Below are 19610 nucleotides of genomic sequence, written 5' to 3'. Positions count from 1 at the left end.
ATAGAGAATTTTAATAGTGATGTGTGGGAGGGTAAGATTACAGATTGTACCTTGATCAACAATCTGCTGTGAGCCAGACAATCAAGTGATTTTCGGAAATCTAGAAACTGGAATGTACCTGTTGCCCGTTACCCATAGTTCGCCGTTTATCATGTGCAAAAAGGGCAAGGATGATGCTTTATAAAATCATGGTGATTTCTGGACAAAAGATTGTCGGTGGCAAGGAAATTTATGATATTTGAACTGAGAATATGCTCAAGAATTCAGCAGAAATCCTATGTCAACGATATTAGCCTGCAATTTTGAGTTTTCATTCTTTACCCTTCTAATAAACCCCTCTAATATACAGGAGTCCCCTTTCTTTCGCTTCCTCGCAACTTTGGGTTCGGCGAGTATTCGCGATAAACGCATGCCGTAGAGTACTCTTCCTATAATCGAATAGGGATTCAATACTAATCTGACAGTTTGTTTATTTTATCTCTTTCAGTTTTTTCTTTGCGTCATGGATGCTTATTACAACGTCATCCATATGGAACTGTGCGACGGTCATGCGACAGTGTGTTTGTACGATCCCCAGTGCTAAATTTTGTATGTCTGGTCTTGGATCATCAGTGGCTGTTCCTTCGAATTTCCACTTCACAATCACATCACCATCAGTCGATTTGTCCATCTTTCGAAAGGTTTGAATCTATTTGATGGATTTGTGACGAACAATGAGTGTCCCACATTGGAAATCGTGGAGCCCTCCTGACCAGCATATTCTGCTTTTACTGTTTCCTTACTGACACATCCATCTCTCGTGACATGAAGCGGTGAACTATACGTTACAAGGGATGGATTCAAATGGCTCTGGCCACTATGGGACTTAACATCTATTGTCATCCGTCCCCTAGAACTTAGAACTACTTAAACCTAACTAACCTAAGGACATCAAACAACACCCAGCCCTCACGAGGCAGAGAAAATCCCTGACCTCACAGAGATGGATTATTTTGCTGTAATATCATAAGTGTCAGCATAGGCTCTGCGCGAGAACTGACTGCCTTCAAAGAACTAGACTTCGATCCTAGAGGTTCCAGATACACTGCTGAATAGAGGCATGGATTTTTCTTCATCCGTCTCTACAGGGCGTAACCAACTCTACTCAGCTGACTACCAAGTAAGCCTGCTGAACTATAAGAGCAACAAAGGTGGCCAGGATGAAGGGCACGTCATCGTCCCCCATACAGTGCTGTGACAAAGAAAGGCTTCACTTTAACTACAGTGAGGCCAGTAGCAAGCTACAGGCTGTGCGCCGCAGACTTTATCTTTTTATGTGTTAGAGATAACTAATTCTTGTTCTGTATTCCTCGATAATTTCGTGTCGTCCCGAATCAGACTGCAGTAGACATATTGAGAATCTATTCATCATAAGATGGCGCACCCCATTCGAACTAAACGTCGTCCATTAGAATACTGCTTCCTCTGTAAATTTCAGAGAATATAAACTGAGATCACTGACACAGTAATCGCTAACAACTACAGACTGAAATATCGAACCTCTATTAAAGTAAACAACAGTTCGTCATGAATGGGCCAAGTATACAGAATGTAATAAATTAGTCGTAATGTAACTGAACATGTCTAGGGTGACTACGTGACCAAGCCAACTCATTTTTAAGCTTTGGATTTGGACTTTTCTGTGTTCTTCTGGTGCTGTAGACCTGGGAAAAGGGGAAATAATATCAAAATCAGAAATATAAGTAACGAATATTATCAGTATTTAGTAACGGTACTATCACTATGTAAACTGACACAAGAAAGCTATAACAGTCTAGTAACAATAATAATATTACGATGCTGCAGGCTTTGACAAAATTTCAACGAATTTGTAAACAGTGCAGACAGGTCTCAGTTATAATAGGCAGTGATGGTTGATAATGTGCCTAGGTTGGAACGACAGTGCCCAGATGAGGATAATGGAAAAAGGACCTGTGAAAACTGGTTTGATGTGGATCAGGAATTGGTATTAAGCCTTTCAGAACCTCTATTTACATTAATGTGCACTTACAATCACTATATCGTAGCTGGGACAGAAATACTTTTTCCCAGTGGAAACCTGTGGTACACATTTGTGAACGTTAAGCCTTTTTATCACGTGCAAGTGATGCCAATCTTTCGACATCTCTCTGAAATTATCAGTAAGTAATGTAGCAGTGTGCAGCAGCTCGTGACCATCAGAATACAGTGGTGTGATCAGCAAAAGCATCAGTCCCCTACTTTGAATTCAGCCCAACTATTATGCTTATCGTAATGCTCTTTTTGCATTCTTGTCTTTAGCTCAGTACTTTGAGTCACCACTTTTCTCCTCTCAGATTTACACCTTTCTGTGCAGAAACCTACAGTTTTCTAACTTCCATCATAAAATAGTTTTCTCAAATATTACATTGTTCTGGACATCTTTCGTTTCTCTCCCTAAATTTCGCAAAACACTATATTTATAATTACATAAAATCCTACATAAATGACATTCTCCATCATACACTGTTCCATGGATTAGAAGCAGTAAACATGGAAATATATATATCGCTTGTACATCAATACAATCCCTCGTTCAGAACTCTGGAAATAAATTTCAGTCCATAATCAGAGAGAGAGCTGTCGTTGAGTTACAGGCTTACATAAATATTCCTTCTCGGGTTTACTGACCGCCCTTAAACTTTTTGCTCTCTTGCGGAGACAGTTTTGTAAACGTGAAAAACACTTCCTATGCCACAAAAACCTAACAGTAGCCACTCCTGGATTTCGTTATGGGTCGTAGAGGTCCACTGATAGGAATTCCATTATTTCCACTGGATATGTTCTGTGCACAGCGAGCGGTCGCGGGGCAGATGTTACACGGGATACGGACGTATATGGACAAACAGCTGTAGAGCAACTGTCAGTCCACTTCGTTGCACATCAGGAGGGAAACTTTCCGACCAGAAGCCGAACGCTGATTGGCGGACAGCTACCAATCGTTGACGACATGGACATCCATGAATAGCCTCGTTTTTTCCATCTTCCCTTACGTCATGACTAGCCAATCATATTAGAGGGCCTATTAAAAGTTTTGCAACAGTGACGTCAGACATCGATAGTCTGTAACAAATAGAAGCACCTATCCCGATGCAAAACCAGTGATGCCCTGAGGAAGGCCGTTGCAATTCGGCCGAAACGTAGGTTTTAGTTTATTATTGTTGTTAGTTTCTAGCAATGACGCAGCATAATATCCAGAGGAATTTTAATTACTATGACAGCCGCCGCGGAAACCTGCGTTCTTTGGTGCAGCTGTATTTTTTCCAACTAGGTTACAAGGGAAGAGTAGCACAGCCATAGCCAATGTTTTTATTCATTCTACATTAGTAGATGACATTATGTTAGTAAAATGGAGAATGGAACAAATTTTAATTCTAAAAGGCTTTTGTAGTAAAACAAATCTCATATATAATTACAAACTATATAGGAAAGTTAATCCAAGAGCAATAGACAGTATTTTAAATCTTGTCAAGGAACAAGAGTAGCAGGATGTTGGAGTGCCGTTAACATAGACGATAAATATAATGCTTTGCTCAACACATTTCTCTTGCCCTTTGAGAGTTGCTTTCCAGTAGAAGGTTCTAAACGGGGTACTAGGACTAATAGGCATACCAGGTGGCTGACTAGTGGGATAAGGATATCATGTAGAACAATGTGGGAGTTATATCAAAAACTTAGAAGTGTTCACAACCAAGCTACAGTAGCCCATTACGAACAGTATTGTAAAGAGCTTAAAATGCTATTAGGAAGGCAAAGAGTACGGGGTATGCAAATAGAATAGCTAATTCACACGATAAAACCATAAGGTCAATTGTGATGTCTGGTCAGCAGCACAAGGTAAGTTCGTAGTAAAAATATATATCTGTTACTGACAAATCAGGTGTATGTACAGTATCTAACAATCGTTACAGAATACGTGGAGTCTCTCACAATTGGTTCACCTCTTACTTTAGCAACAGGCAGCAAAAATCATTATTCACAATGTTGAAAATGACTGTGATGAGGGGTCTGAGTGGGGTATGGTAAAGTGTACGATGCACCAGGATCAGTTTTGGGGCCACTCCTGTTCCTTATTTATATAAATGGTATGTCCTCTAGTATTACGGTTACTCTAAAACCTTTCTGTTGAGGACAACACTAGCTTGGTAGTAAAGGATGTTGTATGCACCGTTGGCTCGGTTTCAAATAGTGCAGCGCATGACCTAAGTTCATGGCTTGTAGAAAATAAACTAACAGTGACTCACAGTAAGACGCAGTTTTTAAAGTATCTAACACGCAATTTAACAAAACCTGAAGTTTTTATTTCACAGAATGATAACATGATTACTGATACTGAACAGTTCATATTTCTAGGTGTTCATATAGGAAACCCACGTTCAGGGTCTTGTTCAAAGGGTCAACGCTGCTATACCCAGTATTCGAACAGTATCTCAAGTGAGTGATTGTCCGACATGAAATTAGTCTAATTTGCTTATTTTCATTCGCTTATGTCGTATGACAATACATTCCGGGGTACCTCTTCCCATTGTCAAAGGATATTTTTGGCTCAGAAACCGGTGGTTCGGGCAATAAGTGGCGTAAGTTCACGAGCCTCTGGTCGACATTGTTTACGAGTCTGGGTATTTTGACACTGACCTATCAATACATATACTCCTTACTGTAATTTCTTGTTAACAATATTAGCTTATTCCCAAGATTATGCAGTTTTCACTCAGTGAATACTCGGTAGAGATCAAACCGGCATTTGGATCCGAATTCCTTATTCCTTGTGTAGAAAGGTATGCAGTATACTGCTACATCCATTTTCGAGAAGCTACCATTCGAATGCAAAAATCTTAGCAGAAATTCCACGCGCCTTGAAATCTAAGCTGAAGAGTTTTCTCATGGGTCACTCCTTCTGTTCTGTCAAAGAGTTCCTTGAAAATTTGAGCTGATTCTCATTGTATTGTTGATTGTGCTTACTTGAACTTACGCACTGACTTTTTTCGGTTCATAAACATTTTATTTTAATCTGTTATAACTTTTATGTTGTAATTTCATGTACTGACACGTTCCATGACCTTGGAGATTTGCTCCGCAATATGTTCCTACGGAACTTGACGTGTAAACAAAAAATATAGAAAAATATATAGTTTGAACGTGGTTCGATGAACCCTCTGCTAGAGTAGTTGCGTAGATGCAAATATACCTTCTAGTGTACTACTTAACATGTTGTGGCGATGATACAGAACTAACGGACTAGATTTTATTTTGCTAGCGCCCATAGGTAGTGTGGCTCCTTAGAGCACACTTAGTGAAATATGGGTACATAACATTTTAATTGGAAGTGCCTTTTCTCGCAGTATCGATTCGTCATTGACTGCAACATATTGAAGCGACTCAGTGTTAGTGGTCCCTAAAGAATGCGGCACACTGACATATTCCATCCCGTGATGGTCTGACACAACGAAAAAGACTATGCGTCTCGCGTATGTACTTCGGTACACATCTACATCACTTTATAGTGGAACATCACAGTTCGGTTGCAGAATTGGTTCTCACTATAGGGATGTAATAGATGGCGTTTTTGCTTACGATGCGAAAATAAATTCGCGTATTTCATAAGACCAGTACATTGGACTGTGGTGGATGAGGCGGTAATGTGGAAGTGAAAATGAGTGATGTTTGCCATCCATGCATTAGCTCACAAGATATGTTCTGCTGTTTCGAGTAATACATGGCAGACGAACGCAATCCGTTGTAAGACGGGTAAAAGTGGTTAAACGTGTCTGTACCTTGGAAATTTTATTACATGAATCGCAGAAGCGACTTCGCGGTGGACGCAAGGTAGGTTGTTAACATTGGAAGATGTGTCAAATAACATCAAATTTAAAACAGAAACGTTTTCAGAAGGGAGTAAAGAAACTATCAGCCACTTGAACTACAATCAGACCCTATTTATTTTCTACGGAGGATGGTGCAAAGAATTAATCCAAGAATAAGCTTTCTTGCGACTGCGAAAATTAAAAAAGAGACAGATATTCAATGAATTTCAGGCGGAATATCAAGATTTGTAGTAACCGTAAAAGGAAGGCGTTCCCTGAAATGATAAAGGGATATGAATATCAGTGCAAAAGGATAATGGAGCAATGTAATGGGAAAGTAGGACAGAACTAAAGACCGAGTCTTCAGAGGAAATCTTTGGCTATAGTACCAGAAATTACCAACGAAAGGCAACGCTCGAATTTGAGGTATACGTGTATTACACGCTAATTTAGAAGGAAGTAAATGAGTTATAAACGTTGAAAGGAGCAAAAAGAAAAAGAGTTGAATAACTTCACATTTCATCAGAAAATATTTAATTTTCACAGTATGGGACGGTCCTGCGACAGATTCGAATTTAAAGTGACTTGTAAGATGCACAATAAAATCACGTACGAAGTTATAAATAAAAGGCAGAAAGTCAGAAATGTAGATTACGTGAATTGGTATAATCTGCCATTGTCGTGAGGCTAATTAAGAAGCTCATTGAGTTTAGAGTAGCGGCTCCAAGGTTTACGAAGCGACAGCGTCTGAGAGACGTGTGGCGACCTCTTGTTCCTCCATACTGCCTGCTAGAGCCGTACCTACATTTATTGGAGGACCGTGAAGAACGAAAAATTTTCGGAAGAGTCTTTTGCAGCAGCGCAGAATATCTGACAATATCATTACTATCGTCAATGCAGTACGAACTATTTCATCCATCTGACCGAGAGGAAACGTAGTTACATTTGACGAAAAGAACTCATTACACAATTCAGAGAGTGAGAAATCCCCAATATTTTGCACAGGCTCGTAAGCATTTGAGAAAAGGGAGATAAATCATAATTACATTCGAGAATGACATTTCCACTCTGCAGCCGATTGTGCGCTTATATGAAACTTCCTGGCAAATTAAAACTGTGCACCACACCGAGACTCGAACTCGGTACATTTGCCTTTCGCGGGAAAGTACTCTACCATTTCAGCTACCCAAGCACGACTCACGCCGCATCCTCACAGCTTTACTTCTGCCAGTGGAAATCTCATTCTGGAAACATTCCCCAGGCTAAGCCATGTCTCCGCAATATCCTTTCTCTTACGAGTACTAGTTCTGCAAGGTTCGTAGGAGAGCTTCTGTGAAGTTTGGAAGGTAGGAGGCGAGGTACTGGCAGAAGTAAAGCTGTGAGGACGGGGCGTCGGTCATGCTTGAATAGCTCAGATGGTAGACCATACGTCCGCGAAAGGCAAAGTTCTCGATTTCGAGTCTCGGTCCGGCACATAGTTTCAATCTGCCAGGAAGTTTCATATCAGCTCACAATCTTCAGTGGAAATATCATTCAGGAATCATCCCCCAGGCAGTGGCTAAGCCATGTCTCCGCGATATCTTCTCTTTCAGGAGTGCTAGTTCTGCAAATTTCACAGGAGAGCTTCTGCAAAGTTAGGAAGGTAGGAGACGAGGTACTGGCAGAATTAAAGCCGTAAGGAAGGGTCGTGACTCGTGCTAGGGTAGCTCAGATGGTAGAGCACTTGCCCGCTAAAACCAAAGGTCCCGAGTTCGAGTTTCGATCGGGCACACAGTTTTAATCTGCCAGGAAGTTTCATAATTACATTGCCGTTCCTTCCGTCTGATCATCGTGAGCAGTCTGTATGGGAAAATTCTTATGTGCCCTCAGATAAAATACGAACTATAACGCATCAGTTCCGTGAATAATGAAATTCATTTGGAGTAAATATGAAGAGAATTGGTATAGTCAGTCTATTTTCGTAGACTGTCATAGATTAACAACCCATATCAATGCAGTTTACGGTTAACAACACACTCAGGTGACAGAAGTCATGTTACAGCTATGTGCACATATGCAGATGGCGATAATATCACGTACACAGGGTATCGAAGGGCAGTGGATCTGTGTAGTTATCATTCGTAATCGAGCGATTCATGTGAAAACATTTCCAACATTATTATCGCCACACAACACGGATTAAACGGACTTCCAACCAGGAATGATAGTAGGAACTTGATGCATGGGGTATGTGGGACACCACATTCTGATAGCAATAGGCGAAGGAGTATTCCGAGAATAACGAGTTTCAACCATTACCTTTCATCACGGTCAACGCAGTGGCCGATGGACGTCGTGTAACGACGAAGAGTAGGAGCGTTCGCATAGGGTTGTCGTTGCTAACAGAAAAGCAACACTGCGTGAAATTAGCACACAAATCTGTATGGGCCATACGACGAATGTACCTGCTAGGACAGTACTGCGACATCTAGGATTAATGGGCTCAGGTAGAGGACGACCGATGCGAGTGAACTTCCTGACAGCACGACAATGCCTACAGCGCCTCTCCTGAGCTCATGACCAAAGACGACTGGAAATACGTGGCCTGGTCGGATGAGTTGATGATAGTGTTTGAGTGTGGCCAAGAAGCCATGGACCAGGTTTTAGTTCTGTTCAAGCTGGTGGTGGCTCCATAATGATGTGGACTGTTCTTGCATGGAGTATCCTACGTCCTCCGGTCCAACTATGCCGATTACTGACTGGAAATTATTATGTTAGGCTACCTGGAGACGATCTGCAGCCATTCATGAACTTCATTTTGTCAAACATAGATAGAACGTCAATATTTCATGTCACAGGGGCACTGTTGTTGACGATTAGTGCGAAAAAGATTGTGGACATTTCGAGATAATTAATTGGCCACGCAGGTAGCTCAACATGAGTCTCATTATGGAACATACTCAAGAGGTCAGTTTGTGGACGGCTGCAGAGTCAGCAGGGATCAATATTTCTACAGATGTTGAGTCCATGCCAAATTGAGGTACTGTACTACACCATGCTAAAGGAGGTCCGACACGATATTAGGAAGTATTCCATGACCTGTGCCATCTTAGTGTAGTTTACAGTGCGTTTTACTACTGGCGGCTGCGACGTACAGTAGTTCTTATTTTACATGGTGCTATAGTAGGAAGGTTACCATGCATGCTGTTGTAAATAATTTTGTGACGCCTGATGATGTTCAGATGATCGAAACCGTCTGTTAACTAGTGGTTACTTCATAAGAATATCCTGATGGTTCTGAATTAAGAAATTTTTTTTAAAAAATTGAAATAGTGAAGCTTAGTGTCACTTGAGCGTCGGTCCCGAGCTCCTAGGTGGAGCAGACAGAAGGAGACAGGCCTGCAGCCGGCCAGACAGAAGTTCCCGTTAATATCGGGAGAGCCGCTGGTGGCTGGGCTGGCGAGATTTCCGGCGCTCTCAGCCAAGTTGTGTGGCGGGCGTGCGCTGGCCGCGCCGCCGGACAGATGGCTCTTAATCCCGCCGCGTCGCTGACGTCTGTGCCCAGCAGACCAGGGCGTTCCTTGAGCAGGCGGCGGCCCTGCCCACCGCCTGACGCCGGACAACTTTGCTGATTACGACCACTGAAACTGGCCGCAGGGCGCCACAGACATGCCCAGGTACACACAGATTCCAACAAAAACAAGTCGTTGCGTGTACGAGAAGCCCCGCTCTGCAGCTGTACCAAGATACATAGGAAAAGCATTTCGCCACCATCTAGATGTTTTATTAAGGACGAATAGTGCAGAGGAAGGGGGTATGAAATCACGAGGCACCTGACTGGCTTGAAGAGACCTATCACTATTTCCCCCGCCATGTCATTCTCCTCCTCTTAATTGCATAGAGCGTGATACAGCTGCTCTACCGATGGATTTTATACTAACTGCCGTGTGTCCAAATATCACACACGAGACTTTTATTTTCTCTCACATGCTGTGTGCCAACTATTAGTCTAAGGGAGAAAAAGGAACAAGATCTTTATGTAGGACAGTTAATGCAGTAAAATTCTGTACTGGAATACGTTTTCACAAGAGGTCATAGTTATCAGCTTATTCAAGCGAAACGTATATGAAGCTCATTTTTGTACATTTTTCTTGAATAATTCGAAAATTACAGCCTCCAGTGAAAATTTATGTCGGTAAAAAATTTAACTACATTCAATTTCCCACAAAAATGGTCTTTTAATTTTTTTCTGTTTGACTAATGGTCTGTATGTAGCGGGCAATTGACTACAAACGTATTGAATGTAGTATTTGAAGGGGTTGTGGGTTGCATAAAACCAAATGGTAGTTGCAGCTGAATCACCATTCACATTACTCAACAGCTAACGCAGTTCGTGGCTGCCCCTGTCGGAGGTTCGAGGCCTTCCACGGGAGTGGCTGTGGGTGTGGTCCTTAGCGTAAGTTACATTAAGTTAGATTAAGTAGTGTGTAAGCCTAGGGAGCGATGACCCCAGAAGTTTGGTCCCATAGGAACTTACCATAAATTATGCACTGGTGGTTTAACAAAGTAAAATTGGAATTACAGTTAACAAACTGTCTACATGAGACACTATAGCTCATTACCATGAAAATTACAAGTTATATTGATCAGGTATATGAAGATGAGCGCACTTAGCAACTTGCTACTAAATTTATATACAACTTCAAATCTTTACTAAACACTTACTCATTAACACATTCAGAAAGATGACACAAAGAAGAATGTTTGTCGTCTACTGCATTTTCGCCGTTAATACTATAAAACTTCACTATCTGGCATGACGTTTGAATTTATTACCTCATTTCTACTAACTCCATTTCCAAAATATTTTGCAGACAGTACACACGTGTACCACTGAATTTACCTGCAAAACTATATAATTGTACGACATTCAGTTCACTAGATACGACATGTTAAAACTGTGATGCCTAAAAAATTAATTTTTGATTAAAACGGATCGCCAGTCTCCCAGTCTCTATGAGCTATTATGCTAACGCTAACAACACTTACCTTAGAGGACAGGAAAGTCTCCATGTGTATAGCATTAGATGAAAGAAATGTCAGTTTATCTGAAGCTTGTATACAACCACACTACGGAGTTCTAAAAGTCGAAAGATGTGAAAGAGAGGTAGCAGATCAAAAGTAATCGGAGCCAATCCACTGTTCGTTTGAAGGCAATGTAGGGAATACAGAATGCTGTGTACGAGAGCTAAATATCGAGGATGAGAAATAGAGACTTGAGGGGTTTCGGATGACAAAGCAATTCTGTCAGAGATAGCAAGTGGATTTGGCAGATCGACTGGAAGAAGCGGACAATCTCTTAAATGTTATTGTAATACGAACATAAACAAAAGGAGAAGAGTGGTATAGTCGTTTAGCCAGATAAAGCCAGTGATGCACAAGGAAATAGACTATATGATGAATTTCAGAAAGTAATTGATGTTTTGCTATTAGGGAATTACAGCAAAGGACAATTGCAGAAGAAAGGTAGAAAGACAGTAGGAAGGAAAGAGATCCTGGAAAAGGTGAATACATGTACATCGAATATAAATGTAGGCGTTCGGAAGTCTTTCTTCAAATTGTTTTTTCGTGTATAACCCTACAAGGTAGTGAAAAACGGAAGATAAACGTTTTCAAGCAAAAAGAGGAGAAATCCTTCTGAATGTTAACTGTTCTAGATCAGAACAGATTTAAAAAACTAATTAAGAGGCAATTAATACAACTGGGAGAAAGTAGCTTTCTGTCACCTACTGAATGATAGAACTGTTTGATCCTGCAGCCCCTATGACTCAAGACCCAAATGAATCTGCCTAGGAAGCAAGAGTCCTGGATTCTAATGGCAGCCCAGAACAAATTATCAAGTTGCCTTATTGATATAAATCAGTGTCCAGTGGTATTTAAAGTCTTTTTTATATTATTTTGTCCACGGCTCCTCCAGCGGGCTATATTGTGAGTCCAAGGGAGCAGAATTCCTTTCTTCGTTAAGTCCGTAATCCGCTGCCTTGCTGATAAATTTGTAACTAATCCTGCTTTTGCTGCTTATTAATACCTTTGTCTTTCTTTGAATATCCTCTAAAACTCCAAAACACTGAGAGATGGCTGTATGGTCCTTATTCCAATAAACTGATTCTGCAGTACTTCTTCACTTTCATAGAAGACATCAATATCAAGTCTTGCTGTCGTCATCATTTCATTATGAAAAACGGTTCCACTTCTGGAACTACGTTTCGTTTACATCGTTGCTCCTCCGATACATAGGATGAATAGCGGTAAGAACATGACACCAATCCTGTCTGAGCCTTGCTTTAATTAAACCTCCTCTCTCTTGGTCTTTCAGTCTTATTGTTCCCTCCTGGTATTTTTAGATGCCGAATATTACTCGTATTTCCCAATAGCTGATACTTTTTCCGTTATTATCTGAGATTAAATTCAGAAGCTATTCAGTTACACGAATTGATTAAAATGGTTGTCATGTTAATAATCAAAGTTTCACGCAGGTTTAATATAACCTGAAAAGACTTATAATTACGGGGAAAAGATACTAACAAAAATATTAAGCTAACCAGGTAAACACGTACAAAAACAGGCAGTATAATATACTGGAAGAGTGCAATGATTTGGGCTTAGTCTTCATATAAGCCACAGTAAAAGTTCAGATATTTCCACGTACACGTTGCTCTCAAGCACCATTTTAGAATGGACAAAGGTAATTCATCATATTATGCACTAGAAAATGACACTGATGCACAATTAATTCTTTTAATACAAGTGACTTAAGCCCACAAAAAAACAGCTTTTGAGGATAATAAATGTTGCCGATTGTAGGAGTATCCGCTAGTTCGATCCATGGAACCAATGCTCTCTAAATCTTTATCAGCTACTTTTCTTATAGTCAATTATTGCATAACATAACATCTAAAAGAAATATGCAGCGTCGTAACACATACTCCAGAGCAAACGACACAGTCATAAGTGAATCACAGCAAAGACCACATTAGGAAACAAGAAAGTAATAGTTCTGATGGTTTTATGGCGATGCAGCATTTAACCTGCTCATTATTTTGTAGTATACAGTAAGAACTTCCCCTCTGTATACACATACATAACAACTAAAGACGTTGATAGATTGAAATATCTACAAATAAGATGGTACAATATGACAGAGCCGATAATTCGAAAATGAATTCTTTCGTAAAATTATTTACCTTTAACGAGTACAAAACAAACATACATGCAGACCTTAGGTTTAACAACATGTGAAGTGACCGTTGTTCTAATAGTTGAGTATTTTTGACTGACTAAATTAAATGAGGTCACAGTTTAAGATTTTCAGCACAACCATCTTTCAATTTTCGATTTCTTTTTTTCCTTACCCAAGAGCGCAGAGCTTGGATCATTTTAAAGTAATTGTGGATAGTAACAGGCTTGTTTCTTTCGTCTTGGTGTGATGGGAACTTTTAGAACATGTTCATTCGACTGTCACCCTTGTGTGTGTAGCAGGAACACTTCTTTGATCCTATTTCGCACAAAACAGTCCCGCAGATTACTTTAGAGGATCAGTCTGCTCATTTAGGATGGCATTTGGGGTTACCAAAAAAATCTTTCTAAGGACTTTTCGTACTTTGAACATACAATCACACACACAGTCTAAACACAGCCATGAAAAAGTGCAATCGAGTGTGAGTTTATACAGAACACAGATTAGTTCTAAATCATGTAAAACTGCTGTTCCGTCTTTATTTTTTATAAATGTCATTCCAACTGTAAGAGAAACAAAAGAAAGAAGAAAAAAGGAATATTAATCCTTCTATATAAACTGTAGTATACTATTTTAATTTCTTATAATATACCTTACAATGCCTTAATTTAATAACCGTCTAGAACATTCAACAAATTGATCTTAATCAATTTCACTTCCCTTTTGACATTCAGAAGCTGTAAGCAAATTGTAACTATGATTACGGGAGAAGCTATAAGCAACATATAATATTTGACCGGAGATGTATTTTCGGATGTATACAAAGACGTCAGTCGGCAATATGGCGAATAACAGTTTGTTTTTGTGCAAAATAGACGGTGAAAGGTGTTTGCGCACCTCCATAAGGGGGAAAATCGAGATCACAACAAGCAGAGTAGCACGTAAGTACACCTAAACAGCAATACACCGTAAAGGCACAACTCGTGATTAGTAGTAGCTAAACAGAACTGTTAGTTTGCACAGGGTAGCTATAGAATCCGGTGTGGTAATGTTTTATAGACTGAAGACTCACACATGTATTGCGCTAACTGAAGATGGGTGAAAGCCCGAAACGTATTGGCTTAAATAAAGATACATGGCAAAGTACGTCGTTGCTGGACTTATTAAAATAATTTAATCCATAGGCACGTAGAGCAAAAGCCAGTAACATGGATAAAACATTGATAACTGATGATGGTCGAAATAGAGAAGATGTAATACAGAGAGTGGCACCAACGGGAATATGTTAACAGGTGCTATGATCTGAAGTGATAGGAAGTCTTTTTTAAGAGTATTTGTTTAGAGTGTAGACTTATACGTGAATGAGAAGTTGACCATAAAGAGTAGGAGAAAGTGTTATACTTGTAGAGTAGTGTACCTAGGAACACATGGTGCTTCCTGGACGGTGTTACAGTCTAGTGAAGAAATACACCCTAAATCACCATAAGGAGTTTTTTGATTTTTCTTCCATTTCTGTTGCAATCAGCCATGAGGATGTGTCTTGCGCAACATTTGTAAATATTAAGATATAAATATTTAAGTTCTGCGTAATGTTTTAAAGCTGTTTGGAGGATATTACAATTTCTTCGTTTACACAGTTATATAGTGGGCTAAATTCAGCATATTTTTTAAATTCGTTGCCCAACGTGTGGACCCTTAAGCCATATTACGTCCATAATGTGCGATCTAGTGCACAGAAACGGATGAAGGACTGCTACATGCAGATTCGGTAGTAAGGGGTGGAGAGGAGGGGGGCTATGAGAGCTATAGCCCCCGTCCTTCCCAATGGAGCATCAAATTACACTAGATACAAAGAGTTCAGAAATCAGCGAATATATTACTCGAAAAGTCATTAATTTTTTTATAATTATGTAGCAATATGAGTTCCAATATATTTCAAACAATGATTTAACAAAAGAATAAGAGCAGCAAATATCTTACTATCTTAACCAATAAATATTTAACTTAAAATGGGAGTCTTATTACTTATTAATGCACATTTTTTAACCTTAACTCCCAAACAGTTACCACAAACTACTTTAAGCAAAATCGAATTTTACCAGTTTGTCGGTGGAGGACCCCAACTGACATTTTTTAAAGCGATATTCAATTTCCCCTGGACCAAAATATCGTCCAGTTTGTTTTCGGTGATACTATTTCCACGAGACTCGGGCGAGGAACTTCTTCCCAACGTGTCTTTCGGAATTTCATAGTGAGGACGGGTCGCCATAAAATGTCGGCTTCTACATAGCTCACCACAAGATGGAAGTCATGAATGTATTTTAACTTGTAATTCATGCAACCAACATCAATAGGGAGCTCAAGACTAGCCGGACGAACACAGTGAAATAAAAGAGGCGTGAATGTGAGAGTTTATTGAGTTATCGTCAAAAGAGTACGTCGCAAATATAGCACGTGCGTCTTCCTTTGTATATCATCCAGGCCCAGCCCCCCAACAGTAATAAGGCTTCGACACCACCTCATACCGTAAGCCAAAGGTATGTCATTTCTATAGGAAACGACCTGAAAACTGTTGTGGTTTCTTCGCCATCATCGAGGGAAGCGAATACACTTGGGCTACATAAAAAGCTTTGCGTAAGATATACGTATCTAGTATATGGACTTTGTGGATCACAGCATGAGAACGCATTTTACATTTTAGTATCGCTCACCGAATTTTGTCCGTAATAGACGTCCAGTTGAGCGTAACCATATTGAATTGACAACGATCGCTGATGATAACGAGGGATATATGCTGATCCACTGCATTAGTCCGTGGAATAAACGCGTCATCAAAACCTCGCAAAGTAAGAGGCATATTTTCCTTCAATGAGTAGTGCACCAGGACTCCCACAATAGTCATCGACTACAGTCTTCAGTCAAGCTATCTCAGCAGGGTTGGGAGGTAGAACCGTCACGTCGTCCACGTATGCACGAATAGCTATAGTCTCTCCGGAAGGCATCCAGCATTTCAGCTAGGTCATCAGCATCCGGAGCTATAGTCTCTCCGGAAGGCATCCAGCCTTTCAGCTAGGTCATCAGCATCCGGAGTAGGAGCTCAGAGGTAACACAAAGCCGTTGACAGCGGGGTTTCTTGACCCCCTCCCCGATGGATATTTATCGGAGTCAAACTATGGCCATTACCAACCACCGAAGATGAAATAACCGTAAACAGATTTGAGAGCACTCGCCGTGTGGCAAAATTAAGGCCAACAGTCTCCACAATCCGAAAGAAAATGTCATTAGCATCATCAAAGGCTTTACCAAAGTCTAGAAAAGCAAGGGCACAAGGAACAGACGTTACAGCAGCGAACGAAACTATATCACGAAAGTCGACTACAGGGGTAAGGATGGTACCACCTGGTACGTAGAACTGATGTTTTGGAACAATCGTCTCCATCGGAGTCAACATCTAAGTATTATCTGCCCTCGCCAAAGTCTGATAATCAAAGTATGACGAAGTCATTGCGGGAAAGCTACCAGGGGCCATTGGTCTAGGTCGTTTCGCGATTAAAAATTTTTCCCCACTTTGAAGGAGAGCACAGCACCCTTCCCTAAAGGGATGTTAAAATAGCACCTAACAGAGGCCAAAAATGGACGTAAGATTCCTTGGGTAATCTATCCCGAGTCGCGGAGTTTTGAGAGGGTGAACCCACAATGTTTATAATCTTCCTCACGCTAAACGGCAGCTAAGAGTGTTTCATTATGTTCAGAAGTAAGCATGATATTGAAGGTTCTGATTAGTGGGTCGTAAGAAGTATCATTGGACACATCGACGCCTTGGACGTTGACTTAGTACTGATGTGAGACACGCGTTATATCAGCCATTGTCAGACTTCCTCATATGTCGTGAGAGAACGAATACATATGAGAGAATGAATACAAGCGCCCCAGCAATGAGCCTAATGCCGAAGCAAATGATATAAGGAAGAACAGTTCCTCCGTCAGCATTGAACGTAGCTTGGATCGCAGTTTCAAACCTTCCATTTGCATCCTCTTCAAGGTCAACAATTTGCACTCATAATATCCGCAATAGGCAGAAAGGCGTGATCTGGAGCATTATAAAGCTCAAGCAGGATGGAATAGTGAAAGTTGTAAGTTCTCCGAAAGTGCCGCACTTTGGCAGCACAGAAAAAATATCAAAGCTTGACTGAGCATCTGTTTTGGCAGTTGCGTCCACCAGTCAAGGACGGAAGAATACTTCCCAGTGGACAGTAGAGGACGCTCCTACACGACTCGAAGCACGTTATCGAGAAAGAGTTCAGCTGGATTAGTGACGTTTAACATCTGCAGAGAAACAATATGACCGGGTGCAGTATAAGACAGAGTTGTAGTGACAGCGCAGTGGTCCGTAAGGAAATTAAATTTTGAAGACTGATCTGCAGAACGGAACACACGTTAAAATAAACGCTCAGTAGAATACCCGGAAGACTCTTAACCAACGGATAAGCAACTTCCTCTTTATAAAAATTCCTAAGCGTTGACAACCTATGCCCTTGCCAGAATCAAGCACTTCCGCCAAAGCAATATTGCAATCACTGTAGAATATTCGAGTACTGTATCAAAAAATATCATACGAAAACCAGATAAGGAGAAACGCCTACATAATATCTCATGTAAAAATATTATGTTCGCACGTGAGTCATAAATTAACTGACGCAGCGAAGCCAACCGCAATTTTAATTCGACAAATTAACGTTTAAGGAAAGGAGGGTATCGCAGTTATACGGAACATAATAAGTAGACTTATGTAGACAGTATATACACTCCTGGAAATGGAAAAAAGAACACATTGACACCAGTGTGTCAGAACCACCATACTTGCTCCGGACACTGCGAGAGGGCTGTACAAGCAATGATCACACGCACGGCACAGCGGACACACCAGGAACCGCGGTGTTGGCCGCCAAATGGCGCTAGCTGCGCAGCATTTGTGCACCGCCGCCGTCAGTGTCAGCTAGTTTGCCGTCGCACACGGAGCTCCATCGCAGTCTTTAACACTGGTAGCATGCCGCACCAGCGTGGACGTGAACCGTATGTGCAGTTGACGGACTTTGAGCGAGGGCGTATAGTGGGCATGCGGGAGGCCGGGTGGACGTAACGCCGAGTTGCTCAACACGTGGGGCGTGAGGTCTCCACAGTACATCGATGTTGTCGCCAGTGGTCCGCGGAAGGTGCACGTGCCCGTCGACATGGGACCGGACCGCAGTGACGCACGCATGCACGCCAAGACCGTAGGATCGTACGCAGTGCCGTAGGGGACCGCCCCGCCACTTCCCAGCAAATTAGAGACTCTGTTGCTCCTGGGGTATCGGCAAGGAAAACTCTCAACCGTCTCCATGAAGTTGGGCTACGGTCCCGCACACCGTTACGCCGTCTTCTGCTCACGCCCCAACATCGTGCAGCCCGCCTCCAGTGGTGTCGCGACAGGCGTGAATGGAGGGACGAATGGAGACGTGTCGTCTTCAGCGATGAGAACGCTTCTGCCTTGGTGCCGATGATGGTCGTATGCGTGTTTGGCGCCGTGCAGGTGAGCGCCACAATCAGGACTGCATACGATCGAGGCACACAGGGCCAACACCCGGCATCATGGTGTGGGGAGCGATCTCCTACACTGGCCGTACACCTCTGGTGATCGTCGAGGGGACACTGAATAGTGCACGGTACATCCAAACCGTCATCGAACCCATCGTTCTACCATTCCTAGACCGGCAAGGGAACTTGCTGTTCTAACAGGACAATGCACGTCTGCATGTATCCCGTGCCACCCAATGTGGTCTAGAAGGTGTAAGTCAACTACCCTTGCCAGTAAGATCTCCGGATCTGTCCCCCATTGAGCATGTTTGGAACTGGATGAAGCGTCGTCTCACGCGGTCTGCACGTCCAGCACGAACGCTGGTCCAACTGAGGCGCCAGGTGGAAATGGCATGGCAAGCCGTTCCACAGGACTACATCCAGCATCTCTACGATCGTCTCCATGGGAGAATAGCAGCCTGCATTGCTGCGAAAGTTGGATATACACTGTACTAGTGCCGACATTGTGCATGCTCTGTTGCCTGTGTCTATGTGCCTGTGGTTCTGTCAGTGTGATCATGTGATGTATCTGACCCCAGGAATGTGTCAATAAAGTTTCCCCTTCCTGGGACAATGAATTCACGGTGTTCTTATTTCAGTTTCCACGAGTGTAGATAATTCTAGCGTCAGGGCATGAGGACCCGCACTCATAGGACCTTACGTTGGATTTCTTACGTTCCACCGCAGCGTCCGGTTGCATACGCTGTTCCTGTCGGCTACGTGGCATGGGGGCCTATGCAGAGGAGGTATGGAAGGGGTCATAGGCACGCCTCGTGCTCCTCAGAACAAGGGCCATGTAATGCAAGTCCAACCGCTAAGGCGGAAGCATTCCTTGGAACCACCAATGCAACAGCTGATATTTTGTCTTTAATTTGGTTCTCCTGTGGAGGTACTGCAGGCAGGAAATTCAGGAAACCGCC

This window comes from Schistocerca gregaria, chromosome 3, assembly GCF_023897955.1.
Source record: "Schistocerca gregaria isolate iqSchGreg1 chromosome 3, iqSchGreg1.2, whole genome shotgun sequence".
In the NCBI taxonomy this organism is placed as follows: Eukaryota; Metazoa; Arthropoda; class Insecta; order Orthoptera; family Acrididae; genus Schistocerca; species Schistocerca gregaria.
This window is presented reverse-complemented; position numbering follows the sequence as displayed.